Genomic DNA, 14,520 nt, shown 5'->3' on the forward strand with positions numbered 1-14,520 from the left:
GATCTCAAACGCACTATGCTAAGTGAATATAAGCCAGTATCATTAGGTTATTGCAGTGAAATGTATGTAATATGTAACGTATGTAATATGTCTGTAATAAATATAAGATTCCATTTATATAAAAGTCTCAAAATAAAAAGTCATTATGGTTGTGGGGGGAGTGTGACTAAATTAGAGAATGTCTTTGTAGTAATTAAACAGTTCTACTCTAATTACTCAAAAATCTCTTCGTGTGATAAAAATTCAAATTAGTATATACCAAAAGAAAAAAAGTACATATAAAAACTGGTGACATTCTAATAAAGTCTGTAGATAAGTCAATAGGATTGTACTAATGCCAGTTTTTTCATTTTGAAAATGTACTAGATTTCTGTAAGAGGTAATCATTGCGGGAAGCTGGGTAAAGGGTATATGGGAACTTTCTGAACTTCTTTTGCAACTTCTTGTGAGTCTTAAATTATGTCAAAATAAATATTTTAAAAATAAGGGTGAGGTAGAAGAATTATTGTGGAATTAAAGCCAATTGAAAATAACCAGACACACGATCGAAAAAAAAAACATGGCAGAGTGAGAGACGTCCCCAGATCTCTCCCCTTGAAATAATAAGCTGAACATCTAAAACTCAACAAAAAACACCCAAACTGCACACCAGCACGTATGAATGTGGGATCTGCGCATAAGAGCTATTACAGGTCAGAACCCCAGGTGTCGGGAGATAGACTGGGAAAAATAAAGAAGCTGCCTCCCGCAGCTGCTGGAGCTACCTGCAGGAGGAGGGGGAGGGGAGAAGGAGCGGTGAGTTCCCTGAACAGCCCTACCTGTGAGAGTTGAGAGCTCCACGAGGCCAACAGCAGGGCCTGGTCATCAGGGCAGAGAGCAGAGAAGCAGGGATGGCAGAGAAACAACAGTTGATTTTTGCCAGCCACTGTAGCAAAACCGAGGCTGAGCTGCAGGCCTCATCCCCCAACCCAAACAGCCCCTCCCCCCGTATCCTCCAAGACCTGAACACGGTAGAACCTCAGGAAAATCTGAGCAGACACTACTGAAACTGTTGCTAACACTGACAGGGACTGAGACTGAGAATAGTGAGCGTGATTAAACATCTATAAGAAAAAAAAGGCATTAAAAAGGCTTTATACAAAGCAGAGATCCAAGAGGCTTAGACGCCACCTACTGGAAAACAAAAGAAAAACACCTTCTTTGCAAAAAGCTGCAAACCATTATATAATAAATCTTCTTTCTGGAAAGAAAAATCAGAACACACTTCCATTAATGCCCAGGTGGAGAAATAGTCCATTAAACACCACGAACAACCAAGGTGACAAGGCACTGCATAAAAATCTCCAGAAAACAACCTTATAGACATAGAAATGGGTGACTTCAATGACAGAGAATTCAGGATGGTACTTCTGAAAAAACTTAGTGAGATCCGAAACGAATCATATAATTTCAGGAATTGAAAAAACAACTAGATGAGCAGAATGAGTTCTTTAGCAAGAAGATCGAAACACTCAAAAAGAACCGAATAGATTATCTAGAGATAAAAAACACTCTGCAAGAGTTGAAAAATGAAATAGCAAGCTTGGGAAACAGAGTTGACCAAAAGGAGAAAAGGATCAGTGATATCGAAGACAGAAATCTAGAAATATATCAGAAGGAAAGAAAGAAACCGAAGAATGAAAAATAATGAAAGAAAATAAAGAACTAGCTGATACCATCAGGAGAGGTAACATAAGAATGGGCATTATCGAAGGTGAGGAAAAAGAGCAGGGACTAGAAAGCATTTTCAGACAAATAGTTGATGAGAATTTCCCAAATCTAAAAAATGAGCTAAAGCTTGGGATTCAAGAAGTCAACAGAACACCCAATGATCTCAACCCAAAAAGGCCTTCACCAAGACACACTGAATCAAAAATCAACAACAAAGATAGATCTCAGGGCAGACAGAGAGGAAAAAAATGGTAACTTACAAAGGAAAACCCACTGGATTATCCTTGGACTTCTCAGTTCAAACTTTACAAGCCAGAAAGGAATGGAATCAAACATTTAAACTATTAAGTAAAAGGAACTATCAGCCTAGAATAATGTATCCAGCTAAGCTCTCCTTTAGATATGAAGGAGAAATTAAGACCTTTCAAGACATAAACAATTGAGGGAATTCTCCACTACGAGGGATGCACAGGAAATACTGAAAGGGGTCAGCTCACCTAAAACAAAATGACAAAAAAATACATAATTAGGAGTAAGGCGACTAGACTAGCAAGCAGATAGAAGCAGAAGAGGGTAACCCTTCTGCTTCTATCTGTACAAGCTTACAAATAAGAAAAGACTTGCTATAGGCAAGATAGCAATGAACATTCAGCACAGATAGGGACAAACTGAGACAACGACTGAAAAGAGGAAGATTCAAAGATCCAAATTTGCAAAGGAATGAGATGGCACAGCGTGAAGAGATGACTGTGTGTGTGTGTGTGTGTGTGTGTGTGTGTGTGTGTGTGTGTATAACTAACTTGCAGAGTTCAGTAATGGCAACCAATAATACAGAAGATTCAGAACTGAAGTATGTAACATAAAACAAGAAGGACGAGAAGGAAAACTCACAAAAACCAACCAAAATAAAGAAAACAGAAACACAAGGACAAGGAAGCAATGGCAACACCTAGCTATCACAAAGCAAAATATAAAATGGCTAGAAGAAGACCTCATACTTCAATAATCACCCTAAATGTAAATGGACCGAACTCACCAATAAAAGGCACAGAGCTGCAGATTGGATCAAAAAACAAAATCCAACCATATGCTGCCTCCAGGAGACACATCTCAGCTCCAAAGGCAAATATAGACTCAAAGTAAAAGGGTGAAAAATGATATTTCAAGCAAATGGTATTCAGAGAAAAGCAGGAATAGTGGTACTAATATCGGACGAAATAGATTTCAAAATAAAAAATGTAAAGAAAGATACTGAGGGACATTTCATAATGATAAAGGAAATAATGAACCAAGAAGACATAACACTTATTATTATCTATGTTCCTAATCAAGGAGCCCTGAAATATGTAAAGCAATTACTAATAGAATTGAAGGGAGAAATAGACCAAAACACTATCCTAGTAGGGGACCTAAATCCCCCACTGTCAGATACGGACAGATCATCAAAACAGAAAATCAATAAGGAAATAACATCTTTGATGACACATTAGACTAACTGGACATAACTGACATTTCCAGAACCTTCCATCCCAAAAGAGCTGCTTATACATTCTTCTCTAGTGCATATGGAACATTCTCAAAAATCGACCATATACTGGGACACAGAGATAGCTTCAACAAATATAAGAGGGTTGAAATCATACCAACCATATTCTCTGATCATAATGCTTTGAAACTAGAGATCAACTGCAAAAAGAAATCAGGAAGAACCACAAATACATGGAGATTAAACAACATGCTACTAAAGAATAACTGAGTCAGAGAAGAAATAAAAAGAGAGATCAAGAGATACATAGAAACAAATGATAGTGATAGTAAAACATATCAAAACTTTTGGGACATGGCAAAAGCAGTCATAAGGAAAGTTTATATCATTACACGCCTATCTCCAAAAACAAGAACGAGCCTAAATAAACAACCTAACACTTCATCTTAAAAAAACTAGAAAAGGAAGAACAAATGAAGCCTCAAGCCAGCAGAAAGAAAGAAAGAATGAAAATTAGAGCAGAAATAAATGAAATTGAAAACAAAAAGCAACAGAAAAAATAAATGCAACAAAGAGCTGGTTCCTTGAGAAGGTTAATAAAATTGACAAACCCCTAGCTAGACACACTAAAGAAAAAAGAGAAAGGACACAAATAAACAAAATCAGGAAAGAAAAAGGGGAAATTATGACAGACACTGTAGAAATACAAAGGATCATACAAGAATACTATGAAAAATTATATAACATGAAATTTAATCACCTAGAAGAAATGGATCAGTCCTTAGAAAAATACAACCTTCCTAGACTGAATCAAGAAGATCTGGAAAATCTAAATAGACCAAGCAGCAGTTTGGAAATTGAAACAATCATCAAAAACCTACCAAAAAGTAAAAGTCCAGGACCAGATGGTTTCACCAGTGAATTCTACCAAACATTCAAAGAAGATTTAATATCTATTCTCTTCAAATGCTTCCAAAAAATCGAAGAGGAGGCAATACTTCTCAACTCATTTTATGAGACCAATATCTCCCTGATAGCATAACCTGGTAAAGATAACACAAAAAAGAAAACTACAGACCAATATCTCTTATGAACACAGATGCAAAAATCCTAAATAAGATACTAGTGAACTGAACACAGCAACATATTAAAGATTACACCATAATCAAGTATGCTTCATTCCAGGAACACAGGGATGGTTCAACATATGCAGATGATTAATGTGATACACCACATAAAGTAAAAAATAAGAATCATATGATCATCTCAATAGATGCAGAAAAAGCCTTCAACAAGATACCGCACCCATTTATGATCAAAACACTTAATAGAATAGGTATAGAAAGAAAGTACCTTAATATAATAAAGGCCATATATGACAAACCCTCAGCCAACATTATACTTAATGGTGAAAAACTAAAAACCTTCCCTCTAACAGCAGGAACAAGGTAAGGCTGTCCACTATCGCCACTGTTATTCAATATAACATTGGAGGTCCTAGCGAGTGCAATCAGGCAAGAGAAAGATATAAAAGGCATCCAAATAGAAAATGAAGAAGTCAAACTGTCACTATTTGCAGATGTCATGATTCTCTACACAGAAAACCCTAAAGACTCCACAAGAACACTACTAGAAACAATAAGCAAATACAGTAAAGTTTCTGGATACAAAATCAATGTTCAAAAATCCATACTGTTCCTATACTGTGATAACGAAATATCAGAAAAAGAAGTGGAAAAAATAATTCCTTTTGCATTTGCAACAGAAAGAATCAAATACCTAGGAGTAAATCTAACGAAACATGTGAAGGACGTATACAATAAAAACTATAAGACCCTATTAAAAGAAATCGAAGAAGATACAAAGAAATGGAAAGATATTCCGTGTTCTTGGGTTGGAAGAATCGACATAGTTAAAATAACCTTATTACCTAGAGCATTATACAGATTTAATGCAATCCCCATCAAAATCCCATCTATTTTTTTTTTTAAGAAATAAAACAAAAAATCATTAGATTTGTATAGAAGCACAAAAGACCCCGAATTGCAAAAGTCATCCTGAAAAAAAAGAATGAGGTTTGGAGGCATCACTCTGCCTTACTTCAAATTATACTACATAGCAACAGTAATCAAAAAGGCATGGTATTGGCAGCAAAGCAGACACACGGACCAGTGGAACAGAATCAAGAATCCAGAAGTAAACCCATACTTATATGGGCAAATAATTTTCGATAAAAAAGCCAAAAACATACAGTGGAGAAAGGAAAGCCCCTTCAATAAATGGTGCTGGGAACATTGGAAGGCCACCTGCAAAAGAATAAAACTAGACTGTTGTCTATCATCACCAACCAAAATTAAATGAAAATTGAAAATGAATTAAGGACCTGAATATAAGACCTGAAACAATAAAATGCATAGAAGAAAACATAGGAACTAAACTCAAAGACCCTGGACTTCAAGGATTTTATGAATTTGACCTCAAAGGCAAGGGAAGTAAAAGCTAAAATGAATGAATGGGACTATGTCAAACTAAAAAGCTTCTGCTCAGCAAAAGAAACTGTCAACAAGGTAAAGAGCCAACCATCCGAATGGAAAATATATTTGCAAGCAACGCCTCCGATAAGGACCTAATATCCAAAATATACAAAGAATTCATATAACTTGGTGACAACCAAAAAACAAATGACCCAATCAAAAAATGGGCCGAAGACTTGAACAGACACTTTCCCCTAGAGGACATAAAAATGGCTAACAAATATTTGAAAGGATGCTCAATATCGCTACCTATTAGGGAAATGCAAATCAAAACCACAATGAGACACCATCTCACACCTGTTAGAATAGCTATAATCAACAGGACAAGTAATAACAAATGTTGGAGAGGATGTGGAGGAAAAGGAACCCTCATACACTGCTGGTGGGACTGCAAATTGGTACAGCCACTACGGAAAACAGTATGGCAGTTTCTCAAAAAACTAAGAATTGATCTACCATATGATTTGGCTATCTCTCTACTGGGTATTCACCCCAAAGACTTGAAAACTCATATCTGAAAATATATTTACACACCGATGTTCATAGCAGCATTATTCACAATGCCCAGGACATGGAAGCAACCGAAGTGTCCTACGATAGATGATTGGCTAAAGAAGCTGTGGTACATATATACAATGGAATATTATTACTCGGCCATCAGAAGAGATGAAATACTGCCGTTTCCGACAACATGGATGGACCTTGAGATAATCATGTTAAGCGAAAGAAGCCAGGCAGAAAAAGTTGAAAATCACATGATATCACTTATATGTGGGATATAAACCTAAGAGCAACAAACAAACAGGGCAAAGAAACACAGACTCATGGACAATGGACTAGTGGTTACTGGGGGGCAGGGGGCGGAGGGGAATGTTAAACAAATTGAAAAATAAAAGAAAAATAAAGCACTCAAAAAAAAAAAAAAAAAAAGAAAAAGAAAGAAAAAAGAAAGGAAAATAACCAGACACCAGCAAAATGTGTCTGAAAATTCTCTTTCATAAAAGCAACAAAAATTTGGCAAAAAAGGTCAGAAACAAGTTTTTCAGAACTCTGGAAATTAAACAAAGACTTTTAACAATTGAGCAAAATTATTTAAGAAAATCAGTTGAATCTTGGGAAGAACAGTAAACTTTGTGGTATTTTTACTTGTCCTATTTCCATTCCTCCATCTCCAGGTCCATAGTAGGTTTGCAAACCACACCCACAGTGATAACTAGCAGCAGCCTGGCAGCTACCAGAGGGGTTGGAGCTCCTTCAAACCCTCTTTTTACCAGAGAGCTATCATTATATGACCAGTCTAGCTGTTCTCATTTGAAAGACTTGTCTTATTTGACACGACTCGGAGCTTCTCCAGTGAAAATACCCTTTTCCCAAGAGGTGTCTGTTGGAAAAATATTCAAGGCAATTTGGTCAGCTTCCCTGTTGAATGACAGGATGGTAACAACTGGGGCAAACAATAAACTACCCGAAAAACTTTAAAAGGAAAAGATGGAGAATAAAATACCCATAAGGGCCTTGAAAAACTCCAACATATTTCTGGCAATCTAGGCAGGAGCACACATGTGTGGGACTGTGGGCATGTCCAGGAAAAATCTGAGAAGAAACTAAGTTCTCACATCTGGATGACTATGAGGCTCTGCACAAACAGGAAGAGCAGAGTAAGGCAGAACTATCAAAATGCCTGAGTGGTGATGGGGTACACCAAGACACGCACTGAGGCCCTTGGCAAACAGGGAGACTTACTGGTTCCAGGCATTCAAGGAAATCTGTCCCATCATTACCTGACTACAAAGTTAGATGAGTAGAGAATTCAGTGGCCACAGAAGACAAAAATACAGATTTTTAAAGAATGTTAGGAAAAGTAAACACCCACAACTACAATAACTACAATAACAGCAAATAACAACAAATAACAGCAGTAACAGCAGCTAACAACAAAACTTAAAGAAGGGTAGGAATCTGATTTTCGGAGTGGCCACATGATACAGTTTAAAATGTCCAGTTTTCAACAAAAGATTCTGAGGTATTTATAGGAACAAGAAAGCACTGTTCAATCACAGGAAAAGAAATAATTAAACTGTCAATGAGGAAGCGCAGATGTTAGACTTACTAGACAAAGATTTAAATGAGCTATTTAAATATCTTCAATGAACTAAGGAAATCGTGGCTAAAAAACATCACATCATAAAACTATCTCAGTAAATTAAGACTATCAATAAAAAGATAGAAATTATAAAAAAGATCAAATAGAAATTCTGAGTTGAAAGTATAAAAGCTGAAAGAAAATGTCACTAGAGAGACTCAAAAGCATATAACAGGTGTTAAGAAAAAAAATCAACAATCATGAAGATAGGTCAACTGAAATTATCTAGTCTGAGAAACTAAAAAACAAACAAACAAAACCAAAAAAAAAAAAAGGAGGAAAAATAAACAGAGCCTCAGAGATCTTTCGAACAACAAGTGTACTAACATATACATAATTGGAATCCCAAAAGGCACAGAAAGGGGCAGAAAGAATATCCGAGAAAATAATTACCCCAAACTCCCCAAATTTGATGAAAACCAATAATCTATACAGCCGAAAGTTCAATAAATTTAACTTCTTTCAGGTGCCACAGAAAAAGACTGCCTACTGCAAATGTCAGTCTGCGTGCCTGTGTGGAATCCACTTCTCTGAACCATACTAAGACCAAGAAAGTTTCTACAAATAAACCCTCTTCTTCCAAATTTCTACACATGTTGTCACTCCCAAGAAATATACTTCTGTACTTCACAGTGTGTTCTTCACCTTTGGGAACCATATGTTTTTTTTCTAGCACTTTAAAAGTAACTCCATATACTACTTAAAAAAAGCATTTTAAATAAAAATTAATGTACTACATTTGTAAAATTTAGTATCTAGTGTTGGCAAAAATGTGGATAACATGGGAACACATATTTTATAAGGATGTAAACAGGTATAGTGATTGGAAATCAGAATTCAAATGGCACATTTATGCTGACCAGGCAATGCTACTTCCAGAAATATATTTCAGAGAAATGTCTACCAAGGGACTCAATGATAAAGAGATTCACTGAAGTAGTGATTATTAACAGTGTTAATGGAAATAAGTGTTCATTAATTGAAGACTAATTATAGCGCCAAAACATTTGGAGAAAGTCACATAGTATAGGAATACAGTCTCCTTTTCTGGTTTTTAATTTTCCTGACCTCTAAAGATGATATGTCTTACGGTCCTTGTACCACTTCTATTTTCTCTTCATACTCGTTGGCAACGGGACCTCCTCCACTCTCATGGTGTTAAAAATATATCTACTTGTAATTCCCAAATCTAATCACCAGCATGGACCCGCTTGAGAATTTTATATCCAACAATGTAATTGACATCTCCATTTGGGTGTGTCTAACCACTTGAATATTGCAAAAAGAAAATGTTTAAAACCAAACTCTTAATTTCCCCCTGCTACTCTCATAGGTCTCCTCATTTTCGAAACGATAAATTTTTATCTGTATTAGCTCAAGCGAAACCTTGTAGCTATTGACTCCTTTCGCTCCACTCCATTAGAAAATTCCATCAGCTTTACCTTCAATATGTATCCAGAATCTGAATTCTTCTTAAGACTTTTACTACTTCCAAGCTAGTCCAAGCAACTAAGATAGTCTGAGGTTTTATCATTTCCCATTTGGTCTATCTGCTTTGACTCTTGCTTTCTTGCAGTTTATTCTCATACGAATAGCCAGAGTAATCCTTTTATAAATAAGTCAAATTGTGTCACCCCTATGCTTTAGCATCCTGATGGCTCTCTATCTCGCCAAAATAAAATCCAAGGAATTCTGAATGGCCCACAAAGCCCAATGTAATTCAACTCTCAATTATGTCTCTGAACCATCTTGTATAACTCTCCCCTTATTTAAGGATGATCTTCCTTGCTTAATACACACGCAGTCCTCACTATGCATGATGTTGGTATGTGTGAACTTCACTCACACACACGTAAGCACAACTAGATTATACCAGTCCTCCACCAACACTGTTCACATTTCAGTTATCACAGTATATTAATTGTAGCTAGAAACACTGCTACTAGCTCTTCAAACCACTATGTAACTAACATACCATGCATCATGATCTGTGACCAATCACAGCACCTCTCTTGAAGTATGTCACTGACTTGTACTACACACGTTATTCGGTTCATGCAGATAGCAAAGGGTGTAGTTATACTGTTTTGTTTCCCAGTGATAAGCCCAGGTGAAATTTTATAAAAATGGATGACTGAAAGGGAGAGAGAACTAGCCAACAAAGATGAAAATACATTAAAAAAAAAAAAAAAAGGATAATTCTGGAAGTAAAATTGGATGTTGATTAGAAGACTGAAAATGGCAACAGCGAATTGAATACAGGAAGAGATCTAGGCCTGTATGATGCTATGATATGGATCATACAGAGAAATTCCAATGAACATGAAAAAAGTAAAGTTGTTTTACATAATTTTTTAGTTTAAATTGTAGTAGGAGGAGAAAGCCTTCATGGTAAAATAAAGTATTTACATCTACTTTGTACTGAACACTGTAAAAACAAACAAAAAAACAAAACAATGATTCAGGCCAAAGAGTTGAAGGTAGCTGCTACACTGAAAGAAAATGGCAATTATGAGAACAAAAACACAACCTGTTGCTGTCAATAAAGGCTAATTTAACTGTTTTAAAAGTCAGCATGACTTTGATTAATGTTAAGCTACCTGATGAAGCTGCTAGCTCAGATAAAGACACTGCTGTGAAATGTGTACCCAAATTCCAAGGATTAGTTAAGGCAAATGGTTTTGATGAAAAAGTTATGCTGGTAGTTATGCTGGCAAAAAATTACATGTTTAAGGAACTCTTGGAAATATTTTACAACATTGAAAGAGAAAGGATAAAATATCAGAAGCAGAGGCAGGTCCAAGATGGTGGTGCAGGAGGCTGCTGACACTGTTCTAAGAGCACATGGAATATACATTTATACTTAGATCAATACCTCCTGAGAGACAACTGAAGGCCAGCTGAACAGCTTCTGCACAACAAATGAGAGACTGCATAGAAAAGGTTAGGGAACAGCGAAAGGTCTTTGGGAGCTGAGGGAACTCTCCTAAGCTGGAGGAACAGGTGAGCACCACTGTTCATGTTTCCCCTGCAGTTTGATAGCAGGTAGATGCTCTATCCAGGTTCTTAGGCTGACCTGCAGGGCTGCTGTAGTGTATCCCCAGCCACCCCTCCCATAGCTAGCTCCAGCAAGAACAGGAGAGTGCCAGAGTGTGTTCGCATGGGCCCCTCTACCCATAAATGTGATCCAAGGCATTGCTGTGCACACTCTCTAGGCTGTATGTACATGAGGAGCCCCCTACATGCAGAGACTGCAGAACCAGCAAAGTGCTACAGTGTCTGCACACAGTCCTGCCTTGTCCATAGCAACTGCAGAGACAGCGGGGTGCTGCTGCACGCATATGTGGGGCTACGCTTTCAGGAGGAAGTGCAGAACTAGTGGGGTGCTGCTGTGAGCACAGGAAGGGCTGCCTCACCCAGAGAATGTGCAGAACTAGCAAAGTGCTGTGGTGTACACACACAAGGTTGTCCCATCTGGACTAAGTGTAGAACTAATTGGACGTTGTGATGTGCACATTCAGGGCAGCCCTGCCGAGACCTGGTTTGGGCAACAGACAAATAAAGCAACAGGGCTCTGAATCAAAAGGGCAAGGAAGAGCACACACAACAGGCTGCCTCAAACTGACTGTGTTTTGGCCGTGGACAGCCAAAATAATGTGTGTACACCACGCTGCGCCACCTGGAACCTATTCCTCCTGGCCAGGTGGCATACCAGGCACTGTGTGCGCCTACACCAAGTAGAATAATCAGCCTGACAAAACCATCAGGCACACAGTCTATATTTGGAAAAAAAATGGCTGAGAACTTTCCTAATTTGGGGAAGGAAACATATCCAGGTCCAGGAAGCACAGAGTTCCAAACAAGATGAACACACAGAGGTCCATATCAAGGCATACTGTAATTAAATTGGCAAAAGTTAAGGATAAAGGGACAATCTAGAAGGCAGCAAGAAGGAAACAAGTCACATATAAGAAAAGCCCATAAGGCCATCAGTCGATTTTGCAGCAGCAATTTTATAGGCAAGAGTGGCAGGAAATAGTTGAAGTGCTGAGAGAAAGGAACCTACAACCCAAAATACTATAATTGGCAAGGTTATCATTCAGAATTGAAGGAGACAAAAAGAGTTTTCCAGATAAGGAAAAAATAAAGGAGTTCATCACCACTAAACCGGCTTTATAATAAAGGTTAAAGGGTCTTCTTTATACAGAAAAGACCATAACCAGAAATAAGAAAATACAGGGGGAAAAAATTCACTGGTGAAGGCAAATAGATAATAAACATAGTGAATCAACCACTAAAGTACCTAAAATGAAGGTTAAAAGATAAAAGTAGCAAAATTAACTATAAGAAATAAGGGATACACAAAACAAAAAGATATAAAAATATGACATCAAAACATAAAGCATGGAGAGGGCAGGAAAAATGTAGTCTTTCTGGAATGTGTCTGAACTTAAATGCCTATTAACTTATAACAAACTGCTATAGATATCAATGGATATATACGAACCTCATGGTAACGAGAACCCAAAAACCTACAAGAAATATACAAAAAATAAAAAAGAACCCAAACAAAAAACTATAGAAAACCACCAAATCAGAAAGAAGCAAAAAAAGATGGCAAAGAAAAAATAACAAAACCCCAAAACAATGAACAAAATGGAAACCTATCAATAAGTACTTTAAATGTAAATGAGTTAAATTCTCCAAAATACATGTGGCTTAAAGAATAAAAAAATAAGACCCATCTAGATGCTGTCTACAAGAGAATCATTTTATATTGAAAGACACACACAGAAAGTGAAGAAATGAAAAAAAATATTCCATGCACACAGAAACAAAAAAGCTGTGGTAGCAATACTCAGACAAGATAGGCTTTACAACAAAGAATGTAAAAAGAGACAAAAAAAAAGGACATTACATAATGATAAAGGGGTCAATCCAAGAAGAGGATATAATAATTGTAAACATATAGGCACTCAACATAAGAGTTCCAAAATATATAAAGCAAATATTAATAGACATAAAAGCAAAAATTAACAATAATACAATAATAGTTGGAGAGTTTAATACCCCACTTCACAGACTCGATAGACCATTCAGACAAAAAATAAGGGAATGACCTTAATGTCAAACTAGAGCAATTCAACTTAATAGACATTTATACAACATTTCATCCAAAAACTACAGAATATTTTCTTCAGATGCACATGGAACATTTTCCAGGACAAACCACATATTAGGTCACAAAAGAAGTCCTAATAAATTCAAGATTGAAATTACATTAAGCATATTTTCTAACCACAATGGCATAAAAATAGAAATTAACTACAGGAAGAAAACTGGAAAAAACATGGAGATTAAACAACATGCGACTAAAAAAACCAATGGATCGAAAAGGAAATTGAACAGAAAATCCAAAATATCCTGAGGCAAATAAAAAAAAAAATTTCCAAAATTTATGAATTGCAGTAAAAGCAGTTCTAAGAAGAAAGTACCTAGCTATATATGTCTACCTCAAGACAAAAGAAAAATCCCAAATAAATTTATACCTACAAGAACTAGTAAACAAAGAAAACCAAAACCCAAAGTAAAAGACAGGAAATGATTAAGATCAGAGAGGAAATAAATGAAATAGAAAACAATTTAAAAGATCAATGAAACTAAGAGCTGGTTATTTGAATGTTTAAATAAAACCGACAAACTTCTAGCTAGACTCATCAAGAGAGACAGTGAGCCCAAATTTAAAAAGTAAGAAATGAAAGAAGAGAGATTACAACCGACACCACAGAAATACAAAAATTTGTTAATGAGTATTATGAACAATCATAAGCCAACAAACTGGATAATATAGAAGAAATGGATAAATTTCTAGAAACATATAACTTTTGAAGACAAAATCAGAGAGAAACAACATCTGAATAGCCCGATTACTAGCAATGAAATTGAAGCAGTAATAAAAAATACCCCAATGAACAAAAGTTCAGGACCAGATGGCTTCACAGGTGAATTCTAACAATTACTGGAAAAAAAAATTAATACCAATGCTTCTCAAACTATTCCAAAAATCTGGAAAGAAAGGAATGCTTTCAAACTCATTTTACGTGGCCAGCATTACCTTGATACCCAAACCAGACAAAGACACTAATAGACAGGCCAGTCTCCCTGATGGATATAGATACAAAAATTCTCAACAAAATACCAGCAAACTAAGTTTAATAACACATTAAAAAGATTACAACACCACAATAAAGTGGGATTTATATTAGGGATGCAAGGATAGTTCAACAGAGCAATTAATGTGATACATTACAGCCACAAAACTGAGGATAAAAATCATATGACCGTCTCAATAGATGCAGAAAAAGTGTTTGAGACTATCCAACATCCATTTCTGATAACTCTCAACAAAGTAGGTACAGAAGGAATTTACCTCCACACGATAAAGGCCTTATATGACAAGCCCACAGCTAACATCATACTCAATGGTGAAAATCTGAAGGCTTTTTCTCTAATATCAGGAACAAGACAAGGATGCCCAGTCTTATGACTATTACTCAATATAGAATTGAAAGTCCTAGCCACAGCAACCAAACAAGAAATAAAAGCAACCAAATTAGAAAGGAAAAAGGAAAACTATCACTATTTGT

At 36.3% G+C, this 14,520-nt stretch overlaps 1 protein-coding gene across 8 annotated transcripts in view; it reads right to left on the minus strand.

Moving 5' to 3' along the window:
• SAP130 (Sin3A associated protein 130) overlaps nucleotides 1-14,520 on the minus strand; it is a 69,601-nt gene that overhangs the window by 18,948 nt on the left and 36,133 nt on the right. The gene's annotated exons all lie outside the window — the stretch shown is intronic.

Source organism: Pteropus medius, unplaced genomic scaffold (assembly GCF_902729225.1).
Source record: "Pteropus medius unplaced genomic scaffold, Ma_sr-lr_union100, whole genome shotgun sequence".
Classification (NCBI taxonomy): domain Eukaryota; kingdom Metazoa; phylum Chordata; class Mammalia; order Chiroptera; family Pteropodidae; genus Pteropus; species Pteropus medius.